The 12,740-nt window shown below is 41.6% G+C and overlaps 1 protein-coding gene across 4 annotated transcripts in view; it reads left to right on the forward strand.

The window, feature by feature from the left end:
• Window positions 1-12,740, forward strand: part of NAV2 (neuron navigator 2) — a 341,851-nt gene that overhangs the window by 94,982 nt on the left and 234,129 nt on the right. The gene's annotated exons all lie outside the window — the stretch shown is intronic.

Raw genomic sequence — 12,740 nt, forward strand, 5'->3', positions numbered from 1 at the left:
TTATGAAAAGTTCAAAGAAACTTACCTTAACTGCTGGTAGTAGGTTCCCCAAGGAGTTGGTGAACTGCTCAGAACTGCTCAGAACAGTTGACCAAAGATAGGGTTCGCCCACAGCACAGGCTCCTGGAAGTCAACCCTGGAACTGCATTTGGAGAAGTGAGCCCAGGCTGCATTGGGGAGGCTTTTTAAACCTCCAGGCACAATGCATCCTGGGTATTAACGGTTGTGCGATTTAAAACAAACCAGGACAATAAAAAAAAATTCATTATGCGAAGCATAAATCACAAAAATTCTTTATGCGAGTTACCAAACTTCGTGAACCGCTTTCATTATGCAGGTTTTTCGGTGCGTGGGGCATTTGTTATGCGAGGCACCACTGTACTTCGGTTCTGCATCAGTGCTGTTCTTTGCCATTGAAGCAAGGTTGGAACCTTATTCTTTTCAGTTCAGTAAAACGAGTTTGTCGTGCACCGTGCTACAGAGCAATGCCTGCTGTGCAGGTATGAATTGACACATCTTGATGGGTACTGTAGTAACCAAGGGCACAATTCAGCTCAACTAAAATCAATGCAAGTTTTATTACTGCTTTCAGGGGAGGTGAATTCTGTGTCTTCTGTAATTGTGTATAGTGGTAAAGTGGTCAAGGACAGAACATGTTAAAGGACAAATTTTTGCCTCTGTATTGTAGGTGGTTCGTACAGCAATCTCATCCCTGAGATTAGTGCTCTTTATATTTCCCAGCGGTCACTTTGGTTGACAGTAAAAAAAGCATGTCAGAAAGAAGGGGTACCGCAAGCTTTGAATGTTTTGTTATACTGGATTGTCACAGTCTGAAAAATGGGCCAACTTTGTGAAATGTAACAAAATTAACAGTATGTGCTCTTTGGAGAAGCTGCAGAGAAGGGACCTTGGTCAATCTGCAAGAAAGCCAAATTATTGTCTGTTAATACACAAATTGTTCAGGCATTGATTTGAGCTTCCAGGTTCATTGCAGACTGAAAGGTCTTGTCTCTGGTTTCTGCATGACCCATTAATTTAAAAAATGGGAAGTTAAAAGAAATTATATATGGAAATGATAATGAAATGTTAGCTTTTCTTTTGTTGAAAAGTTGTATATAAATATGTGCATTCATAATAACCTGTAGGTTTTCATAGAAAGTCCCTCAAAGATGAAATTTTATTTAGATATAAAGCATTAATTTGGAACAGTTAGGGGGTGTATTCACACATGCATGCACACATGTGACAAGTATGGGTGTATTTCACACCATGTTGAAGTTGGGAGCAAAATGTTAGTAACTAAAGTTTGTTTCCAAATAAATTCAGTCATAACTAAACACCAATGAGAGAAATTAATTGCAACTAATGGGCAGCCCAATCCAAACCTGACTTTGCGCCAGGGCAGCCAGCTCCCAAGTGTCACAAACTTGCCGTTAAAGCACGTCTGTGGCAACTCAGAAGCTGGCCGCACCAGCGCAGCGACTTGCATTGGCCTGCCCCTGCCATAAATTGTCCCTGCGCCAGCCAAGTAGGTTTCTGCTGGGTGGTGCAGGGGGTAGGAAAAGATGATGGGAGGGAGTTTTGGAGGCAGGGAGGGGACATTTTTGGACGGGTGTGGAACAGGAGGCAGACTGGGCCTGGGTGAGGGTGGTGTTGGTGGCAGTGCACGTCGCATCCTAATCCTTGGCCCCAACCTGGTCAGCCTTTTACAGGCTGCTCAGATTTGTGCCAGCAAAATAGCTGGCGCAGATCTGAGTAGCCCCATAGGGCAGGCCAGGGCTCAACATGGGATAAAGGGAAAAATATTCCTTTACCCTGAGGTGATTTCCAGCCTGTACCTAATTTACACTGGATGTGTAAATCCAGCCTGTACACTAATTTACACAGATTAGGATTGTGCCCTTAACTGTGCAATTCTAAGCATAACCACTCAAGAGTATCCCCTGCTGAGTTTATTTCTGCCCAATGCTGCATATACGCAACAGGGATAAAATGCGTACATCTGTGGGTTGGGCAGAAATGGATTAATGGAACTTACTTCCAAGAGAGCATGTATAGGATTCTATCTGAAGTCTGATTAATTTCCATAGGCCTGACTCCAGCTCTGTGCATTTAGCATGCACTTTTTATGGTAATATCTTAGGACCCAATCCCATCCAACTTTCCAGTACAGGAGCAGCTGCAATGCAGCCCCTAAGTAAGGGAACAAATGTTCCCATACCTTGAGGATGCCTCTGAGACTGCCTCCCCAACACAGGAAGCAGTGCATATCCTATTGGCACAGCAGTCTATTGGCACTGGAAAATTGGATAGGATTGGACCCTTAGTACTTGTATGGTTTTTTTTTTATTTTTTGAAGGAATGAGGCTATACTGGCTTAGAAATATTCTTCTCTAAACACTGAATGTGTAAATTTTAAATGTTGCTTGCAGGTTTATATAGAGACAGAAACTGGGAAAGAGAGGAGGAGGTGACAAAGTTATGTGGGCTGAGAAACATGCATCAGCTGTACCAGAATGCCTGACCAGGGTGCATGAATGACTCTCCACTAAATTTAACTGCAAAGGCTTTACTTGCCAGCATATATTCCAGCCTCCGCTGTACATCCCCTGTCAAAGAAGAGCAGGCTTCATTGTAAAAGGCTTTCCTACCTTCTTTTAAATATTATGCCAATAAGCATGAATTTTCGGGTCCAAGCGTGTCAGCGAAGCACCTTATCCTGTGACCACTATAAAACAGTAAGCAGATTGTGATTTCTTGTTGGTACCTCTGTTGCTACAGTGAAGTGACTGATCTTGGGTTTTGGAAATCAGGTTCCATTTTGTGTGTGTGACTAAACTGCAGCATAGTTCTTGCGTATGACCTTTTCAGATGTCATTTATTCCTTAGCTGAAAGAACAACAGCTCTGGACTAAAGGTATATGTAAAGCATGTGAACTGCAGTGTAAAGAACTGTTTGTGAGCCAGGATAGTTAGGGAAGGCAGAAACTGGCCTCCACTTAGATGCAATGATGCAAAAACATATACTGCTATTCTCCCTGAATAGACCATTTTCTGGTACCTGTCCCTTGTAAACCACTGTTCCTATTTTGCTTTTTTGCAAAATGCCTTCAAGGTCTGTGTCTTTGTTCTGCACACTAGAGTGCACTGGTTTCTCTTCCTCACACACTCTCATGATATTTATTCAGGTAGTGAATGTTGCAGAATTATAGTTTGAATTATAGTTATTGTGTATTTTGAGCTGAAATATCGTTTAAAACTTTTTAAACTTAATACAGAACCGATCTCCTGAAGGGCAGCAAAAGGAGAATGCACATGAAAATGAATATGATAAGAATAAGCAAGAAGGAAATGGTTATGGTTGGTATATTAGGGATGTATAGTGTTTGAAAACCCTGTGCAGAGCTGGCTATTTCATAGTAAATGGAACAAATGCAGTATAGAGCAGTATATTCAGCAGTGTTCATGTGTATGCATACGTGCATGCGCAGAGTATTCAAGCAATGGTCTCTGGTATGGGAACTGGGTTTTATACTTATTCATATTACAAGATAAGTTAAAATTTTCTTCTAATGCAAGGTCAGAAATGCATTGTGGCAAAATAGTTTGTATTAAAACATACTCCTTCATAGTAACGTCACCTAAAATGTGTGAAAGCAGTGGGATATTGGTTCCATAAGGACATGTTGGCATGGAGTTTTGAAATGAGTTCTGAAGTTTATCATGAGTTTCCAGGGTTCATCATGCTTTTCTAGATCATTTATGCAGGTGTGCCCCTGTATCTGCGGGGGTTCCATTCCGGAACCCCCAACTTTGAAGTGAAACTGTGGCTTTGGGCCCCTCACCTCCAGAGGGTCATCTGAACCCAGCAAAGGCTGTGCACATCTGTCCGTGGCCTCTGCCGGGCTCACACTGAGTCTTTGAGTGAAAAATGCATGGCTTCCAGTTTTTCCAGAAAACCAGAAGTGATGTTTTTAATGTCTCATAAGGTATTGGGAGGTTCAGGGAAGCCCTGAGAGCTTCTCTGGGCTTCCTAATGCCTTATAAGGCATCAAAAACTCCACTTCCTGCTTCAGGGAGAAACCGGAAGTCATGTGTTTTTAACATTAAGGCTCAGTCTGAGTCCAGCAGAGGCCATGGATGAATGTGTGTGGCCTCTGCTAGGCTCGGACAACCCTCCGGAGGCAAGGGGAGCAGAGCAACTCTGGAGGGGGTGCGTGGGGGGACTGTGGACCCAATCCATGGATAAGTGAATTCACAGATACAGGATATGCAGATACCCCCCCCCCCATACTGGGATCTTTGTGAATAACAAGTAAACAGTTGATCTGGGCTTTGGTATCTGGAATTATTCTTGCACCCCTGGCCAACCTTAACCAATGAGATTTTATGGTGATTTTTTGCTGTTGACACTAACTCTGTAAGACTGACAGCAATTCTAGTTCATATCTTTAAAACAAAGCAATACTTCGATGATGGTTTTTTTTTAAATTCCTGTTTAAACGGTTAAACCCCCCCCCCCCCAAAAAAAAACTAAGAAATGCCTCCAGTGGCGCTGGAATACATTCCTTTAAAGTCCATTGCTGCTTGAAACAGTGCTATGGAAGACAGTAATCTAGTACAGTGGTTCCCAGACTTTTTGACTGGCGGCTCCCTTGACCTACTGGGCCATTGACTACAGCTCCCCATTAGGGCCACAGTCCTATACATTGTATAGGGCAGATGGTTTTTTGTGAGGATTCCGCAGGTCCCCTGACTGGTTTCCACAGCTCCCTGGGGAGCCACACCTCACAGTTTGGGAACCACTGGACTAATACGTTGGGAGTTGTTTAGCCCAGAATGTACTGCTTGCATTGGGTAGAATGACTGTCAAAAATGCTGGAATAAAAAGCACTGTAAAGAAGTAGTGCTAACAGAAGCAGCATTGTCAGAAGTATTACTATATTGCATAGCGGGTTCCTGATACATCGCTTAATTACTGCTGTTGAAATGTAGTTCAATAACAGGATATTTACAAGTACAGAAAAAATTGCACCACTGCAAATACTGAGTCAGTAGATAAAGGATCTGGGGCCCTGTGAGTGTTTCTACTTGGGGTCCTGTTACCAGTGTAGAGGCAAAGAAGATGTGGTGAAAGTGGCATTGTGGCAGCAGAACTTGCTGGCAAGCTATTGTAAGTGATTGGAGCTGAGATGCTGGCCCATCTCTTCTCGCCCCCTTTTTTAAAGTGATCCCTAGGGAAACTTATTTTTGACTTAAGACTCTGTTTCCCACTTGCACCTTTTTATTGCATTGCGTAGGATTGTGTATTACTCATGACAAGCAGTAAATGTGAATGTTCCTGTGAGGATCACCTCTGTGTGCTGATTCTAATTTTAAGTCTAGCGTGAATCTCAGCAGTCCCTTGTGGTTTTAGATAGTGCTGGGAGAGACAGGGCACTTTAATGCATGCTTCCTTTGTGGTGCTTTTTGCTCTGACTAACAAGAACACTTTCTCTCTGGCCAGTTCTAATTATGGTCCTTGCTGTCAAAAGTGTAGAGTTCAGCTGTTACTGTGGTGTCTACTTGAGTCATGCTCATGAGAGACTGATTCATGCACCTCTTCAAAAAGAAAATGCTCAGAGAGGCAGCAGCAAATGTCTGCTTTGTTCGGAATGGGCAAGAAGAGAAATTGGACATTTTATGCTAGGTTGTAGTCTGTGAAAATGAATATTATCTAGAAGAGTTTTTAAGGCACTCTTGCACAGCAGTTATATAGAACTTTATCATCTGCATCTTTGCTCCTCTGTCTTGCTAATTTGGCATGAGAAGTGGCGCCGATTCATTCTCCCAGCACACCCACCTCGCTACATGCTACTGCATGGAGAACTTTATCAGGTGACTCAGGAAGGTTGCCGGAGTCTGGTATGTCCAAGGCCAGACTGTGTGTGGTGTGAGTAACGTAAAGTACAATGCAAGCCTATGTATGTGTACTCAAAAGTAAAGTCTATTGAGTTCAGTGGGCCTTACTCCCAAGTAAGCATACATTTGGTAAAATTTTGCAGCCATATTCTATTTGAATGGAACTTGCATTGACTTATTACTTTCCCAGTTTGGCATTACCATGTTACTAGGAAAAGCATAGAGTGAACAAAACATAACCAAAGGTGAATATCTTTAAGCTAGTTCAGTGAGGGAACTAAACACCTGCTTAACTCTGCCATTGTATCAATAAAATCTGGTTGGATCATGGCCAGTCATTTACTGTATTATGCTTAATCTGAAAAAGGACATAAAATATGTTCATTTCATACATCATCTTGATGTACCCTAGAAGATTTTTTTCACCTTCTTATCCTTCTTCTGTTGTTTTTTTAGATTGTTAGAAAGATACCAGGACAGCCTGATCAGATCTGCTACTGCTGCCCAAAAGGAAACAAAACAGCAGTCACTTACCTTGTTGCTTCCTGCACAATCCTTTTAGAACTCCCAGTGTGCATCACAGTTTCTGTCCCCTTTAGAGGGACTGCAAGGGAGGATTCTGGTAAATGGCTTCTTCCCCATGCCTTTACATTCCTCATTTAAAGGACTGCATTAGAACTGAAGTGAGTTAGGTGACTTGCATGGACCAGTCATGAGAGGATAGCAGTCAGGGCCAGCCGTAGGAGCTGTGGGGCCCAACACAAAACCTTTTTTCATGGGTCCCCACTCACACAGCCCTCACTATTTACCAGGATGAGCAGCAGCAGCAGGTCCAGGGCCAATGGCACCTCCTGCAAACTGTGGCACCTGGAAGTAGTTGGCAGTGACATGATGACATCACCACTAACTGCTTGGGGGGGGGTGATTTCAGGCCAATTGGATACAGGGACAGACAGGAGGATCCACCAGCAGAGATCCTCAACTTGCTATAACAACTTCACGAGCTTCAGCTGCAGAGCGAGGTGTCCACTGCGGCAGCAAGTGGTCCATTCCCCATCCTGGTGTGGCGCCCCCTTCGGCATGAGGCCTGATTGGGCCGAATCGCCCTAAAACTGGCCCTGATAGCAGTGTTGACTCTTGATAATTAATCAAAAACTTAGCACTGGTAACCCATATCTGGTAGATTCCAAATTCCTGTCAGCAAGTAAGACATGTTTCCTGAAGCTTTGTCTTGCATTTATCAAATCACTCTCTGAGACTCTTAGCAAATTGAAGCGTGGCTTAGTTTTTTGATTAATGGGTTTGTCAGATTGATAAAACCTAGGTAAATAAATGTGCCAAGATTTTTTCCCTCCCAAAAAGCAAAACAAACCTTCCATGGGAACTTTTGTACACATGACAGAAGATGCCTTTGCCTCCTGGATAAATCCAGTTCACCTGTCATGACCACTCCTCTCTTGTTGGGTGTGGGTGACAGTTCAAACTTTTGACAAGACTCCCCTTTTGACAGCTACACTTGCATATTTCCCCACAACTTGTGTTTTTAAGCTTCCAGAGTTCAGAATGTAGTTGTTTCTTCAGGTCCTGCTCTTGTTTTCCTACAGGCAGTGTCCTCTCTGTATTGACTTATGAGGTTATCTGTCAAAACCGTGATGGTTCCATGTTTAGCATTTCAGCGGTGAACTGACTAATTGTTCGATTTGCAAAAATAGTATTGACCTGTCACACCCCTAATTCAGATTTAGAGTACAGAAAGGAGTGTGCGTGTGTGGAAGTGTGTTTTTTTTTTCTCTCCATAGAGAGTTCCTATTTGAGATAGCTGATGTGACTTAAGAGCAGTTCTTCAATACAGTGCAATGATTTCACACACTTTAAAAAACCCTTTTAACAAGAAAGAAAAGGCGAATCCACAGGCCAGGGTCCAGCTAGAGATTATGCCAGCAATTCTGTAGCAAGCAGGAATAAAGGTCAAATTTTTAACAGCAAAAAGGAGTGTATGAGTGAGGGGCACTGAAACCCCCAGCCCAACTCACAGGTTTGAACTCCTCTCCCAAGTGCTCTTCACCTAACCAAGGGATATATACCAACATTTGAAGCTATCTCAGAGTGAGTCAGGCCATTCCTCTAGAACAGGGGTGCCCAAACCCCGGGCTGGGGGCTACTTGCAGCCCTTGGGGGTTCTCAATCAGGCCCCCTGGGAGCCCCCGTCTCCAATGAGACTCTGGCCCTCCACAGACTTGTTGGCGCCCATGCTGGCCCGACGCAACTGCTGTCAGCAAGTGAACGACTGTTCGACTTCTCAACTGAGCTGTGGGGTGAGGGCTCCCTCCACTACTTGCTGTTTCACGTCTGTGATACAGCAGTAGCAGCGAAGGAAAGGCTGGCCTTGCTTTGTGCAAGACCTTTTATAGGCCTTGAGCTACTGCAAGACCTTCATTCATTCATGTAAGTTCCATCTCTAATATAGTCATTTATGTAAATTTATTCAAATTTTAAATTTTAAATTAATTTTTTTCCCCAGCCCCCGCCACAGTATCAGAGAGATGATGTGGCCCTCCTGCCAAAATATTTGGACACCCCTGCTCTAGAATTATCTTCTTTGAACAGCAGCATCTCTCCAGGGTCATACTCAGAGGTTCTTCTTCACTGTTGTTTGTGATCTTTTAAACTAGGTATGCCAGGGATATAAATTCTAGAATTGGAACTTGATTTGAGTGGACCAGCAGAGGGAAAAGAAACTCTGGGGGACAAGTCATTGGGTTCTTAACTTATCCATGTGCCCCTTTTATTGTTTAAGTTCAAACCCTTCCATTATATCAGTGTTTCTCAGACTGTGGGTCGGGAACCACTTGGTGGGTCACAAGCCAATTCCAGGTGGGTCCCCATTCATTTCAATATTTTATTTTTAATATATTAGATTTGATGCTACCATGGCATGTGACTGCATTTGAGGAAATGTTACAGCTCTGTACTTTTAACAGGCTAACATGTATATGCTTTTAACAATGATAGTGAATGGGACTTACTTCCGGGTAAGTGTGGGTAAGATTGCAGCCTAGGATTTTTAAAAATATTCCTGCTTGATGATGTCACTTCCAGTCATGACATCACTTCTGGTGGGTCCTGACAGATTCTCATTCTAAAAAGTGGGTCCCAGTGCTAAATGTGTAAGAACCACTGTTCTATATGATTGGGGCAATTATGTGTTTATACAGGACATAATGAAATGGCAACTGCCACATCTACTTTGGACCTCATTAGTAGAACACGTGCCATTCATGCAAAAATTTCTGACATCTCCAGAAGAATCTTTTGTAATAGCAGCTGGGTAAGGCCTCTGTCTGAGACCTTGGAAAAGCACTGACTGCCAAGAATAGACAGTTCTGTTCTAGATGGACCAATGGTTTATTTGTCATGGTTGCTTCATCTGTTCAAAAGCTGTACAAAACTTGAAAGTTTTTGTTTAGAGAGACTGAGTTAATAAAAGGTGTACACAGTAGTGATGTTTGGTGAAATCCAGTGCTGGGGAGACACTCTGCACAGAGCTTGGTGGCTTGGAAGAATGACACCGCTGCCCAATGACCAGGTCATCAAGCTTCTGCATGCGCAATCGCTGGGAAGGCTGAGTTTTTGCTGCCTCTGTGAAGTTATACAGAGAGACTCTATACAGTCTCTATACAGGAAGAGATTAGCTGAGGCAGATGAGAACTCAGCCTCTCCAGCTCTTGCACAACCACTCTGAAACTGGGTGGAGTGTGTGTGCAATCACAAGGAATCATTATGCGTGTGCTCCACCCAGTTTCAGAGTGGTTGTGTGATCACTGGAGAGGCTTGGCTCTCATTTGCTTCAGTGCTAGTCTAGCAGCAGCTTAGTCTCCCCTGTGATCATGCAACCACTCAAAAGATGGGTGGAGCATGCACAGTCACAGGGGAGGGCTGAGAGTTAGAGCAGGATAGTTGGAGCTCTGCCTCCCCTGACTGCATGTCCCTGATACGCAGATGTGTTTGAAAGATGAGTTCCCCCTTTTTTTTGGGGGGGGGGGATGAAATGCATTTGTCTGCATCTGATAAACAATAGTTTCTGGGACAATGTTTTCCTGTGAATTTGCTAATGTTATTTTAAATGTTCCAGTGACTGTTCTTTCATCACTTCCTTTGTAATATTATAGTTGATGCACACAACATTCACACGTTGAACGCAATGGTTTTTCTAGTCTTAACAGTTAAAAATGATCCCTCTACTTTATCAGCGTCATTAAAGAATCTTCTGTTCTGACATTCAGCTGGACGTGTATTGACATTCTAAAGCAATTTTAGACATGAGTTTTATTTCATTTGTGCTTATTTTAGTCCAAAACATTTCTAACCCACCCAGGTACATTTTTAAAATATGAATATTTTCATATTTTATGTTTTTTGTTTGCAAAAATGTGATGTGATGTTTGCAGATGATTTGACTGATGTGAATAGATACTGCAGGGATTACATAATTTAATCTTTATTGTCTCCTGTGCTTCCACACAATTAAGTGTTCTCATCATAGATGAAGCAGCAATGAATGCAAAATACTGCCGGCTCATTTACTGAGAAAATGAGCATAGGTTTATGCATTTCATATTACAGTTGAAATGTTGTGAAGGCTCGTAGCTGAATGTTAGTAAGATCTATGTAATGGCCTGCTACTAAAATAAGTGAATTCAGAATGGCATCTGAGGTGACTGGAGATTATAGGACAGTTCCCAAAATATTTTAACTGGGTGAAGTCCAGCTAAATAAATGAAGTTGAGGGAAAACTTTATTCATCCAAGCATAAGGCACTTGTACCAGTCCTATAGTGGTTTATCTGGAAGAACGTCCCATTGGTTTCAACAGAACTTACTTCTAAATTAGTATATGCAGGAGTGAGCTTTGAACTCACTTCTGAATTATTAGATTAATAGTTTCTGGATACATGCACACAAACAGTGCTCCCTAAAGTTATTTTTGGTGGCATTAGGAAGATAGTATGTTGTCATACTGTGCCTTTTTGTGGTCTGAATAGGTTTGTGGTGTTGCAGCTGGTAATAGGATCAGGTACTGAGATGTAGAAAGTTGCAGGTTTCTGCACTCAGTTCAAACAAATACAGTGAACTTTCTTAGTTTTCTTTGAAAAGAAGGTTAAGTCAAATAAGAGTCTAGCAAATTCCTTGCTTCATTAAGATTTAGCAACAAACCATGATTTGTTATGAAAATGATTGGGACAAGCCTTGGGCTCATACATTTACTTCTTCCCTCTCTTTTGTTAACAAGAAGAGCAGGTAAGAAGAGTCCAATTCTGGTTTGCAACAAACTGTAAAAAATTGTTGTTTCATCCAAGTAAAGTCAACTATGGTCAGTGCAAACCATTGCTGTTAGCAGCACACAATCCTTTGATATCCTGATTAAGGAACAATCTATGGTTTGCACAAACCACAATTTGTTAAAGTCGGATGAAATGGCAATCCATGGTTTATTGCAAACCACAACTGAATGTTCCCATCCCTTCCTCTTGGAAGGAAAATGAGGGAGCACAAACCTGGCAGTTGTGCCTGTTGGTGGTTACGTCTGAATCAAACAACTCTCATTAGTGTCTGGAGTTTAATCCTGTCAATTTTTGTTGCTACTGTATTATGCTAATTTTTTTCAATTGATCCGTTCTGACTTCGCTCAATACTATAGTATAAACACTGATTTTTGCTACACTTTATAGTATTCAATTCTCATACAGAAACTTAATTTTCAAAATCACTTTCAGAATTTGTGTTTATTTTGTTAAGGAAAAAGTGGGTTCCATTACAATATTTATTTAGCAGTTAATATAACTCTGGAAAGATCCATTACCTTCTTTTCAAAACACCCACGTTCACTCTTGAAATGACTCTTTAAAAGGAACCAGGAGATGGGCGTATGTTTGGCTTATGATGGATTAAATTATTTTACTGAAAATATTCAGGCAGTACTTATGATTTATAGTCTCAGCAACATTGAACAAAGCATTTATATCTTTAATACCCTGACAGTCCAATCCAGCCAGTCCATCTTTACTTGAATGCAAGAGGCTTTTAATTCAGTCATGCTTCCTTACAAGTTAGCATGTAGGGATTGCAGTCTGCACATCTTAAAAACAGAGCATTACAGAAAGTGGAATTCAACTTTGATAGCGGTATTATGGGATGGACTTCAATGATAAGTACCTTTCCATTTGGTGTGTGAAGTTGTTACTTAGAGAGATTCTGCAATGTGTTCTTGCCTTAGATATAGATATCTCTATCAATTTGTCAAAAAAAACAAATCCAAGTAACAATATTGAACTCCCTGGTGGAGAAATCTTCTGTAGGCATTTGTGTGTGTTTATATTTTGAGATGGAAAGGATATACAGTATATTTCACCAACCTAATTTTTAATACCAATTTTAGAGCTGACTGTGTGTGGTAAAGAGAACGGGACACGCACAATGTGAATGAGAATATAAATTTCTGACTTGCTTCTAAAGGAATGTATCAGTTTAAATAAAACTAGCTGATATCACATGGTAGCAATGATTAACATGCACAAAGAATTTGTTATGCAAAAACTGTTTATAATTTTTTAAAATATTCGCTCGAATTGAAAAAAAGATGTCTTTCAGGGGTCTTCAGTACTGTGATTCAGGCGAAACATTGAATTCTTTAGTGTAAATAGAGAAATTCAGTCCAGTGTCTGCTACAGACTGTTTAGTTCCATGTCTGATAACCCATTCAGGCTGTAGCATGTTTAGAAGCCTTCTTTAGTTTCCTTCAGTTCTGATGTCAAAATTCTCTATACAAGAAAGCCCTGCTAT

The sequence above is a fragment of the Tiliqua scincoides genome, chromosome 1 (assembly GCF_035046505.1).
Source record: "Tiliqua scincoides isolate rTilSci1 chromosome 1, rTilSci1.hap2, whole genome shotgun sequence".
In the NCBI taxonomy this organism is placed as follows: domain Eukaryota; kingdom Metazoa; phylum Chordata; class Lepidosauria; order Squamata; family Scincidae; genus Tiliqua; species Tiliqua scincoides.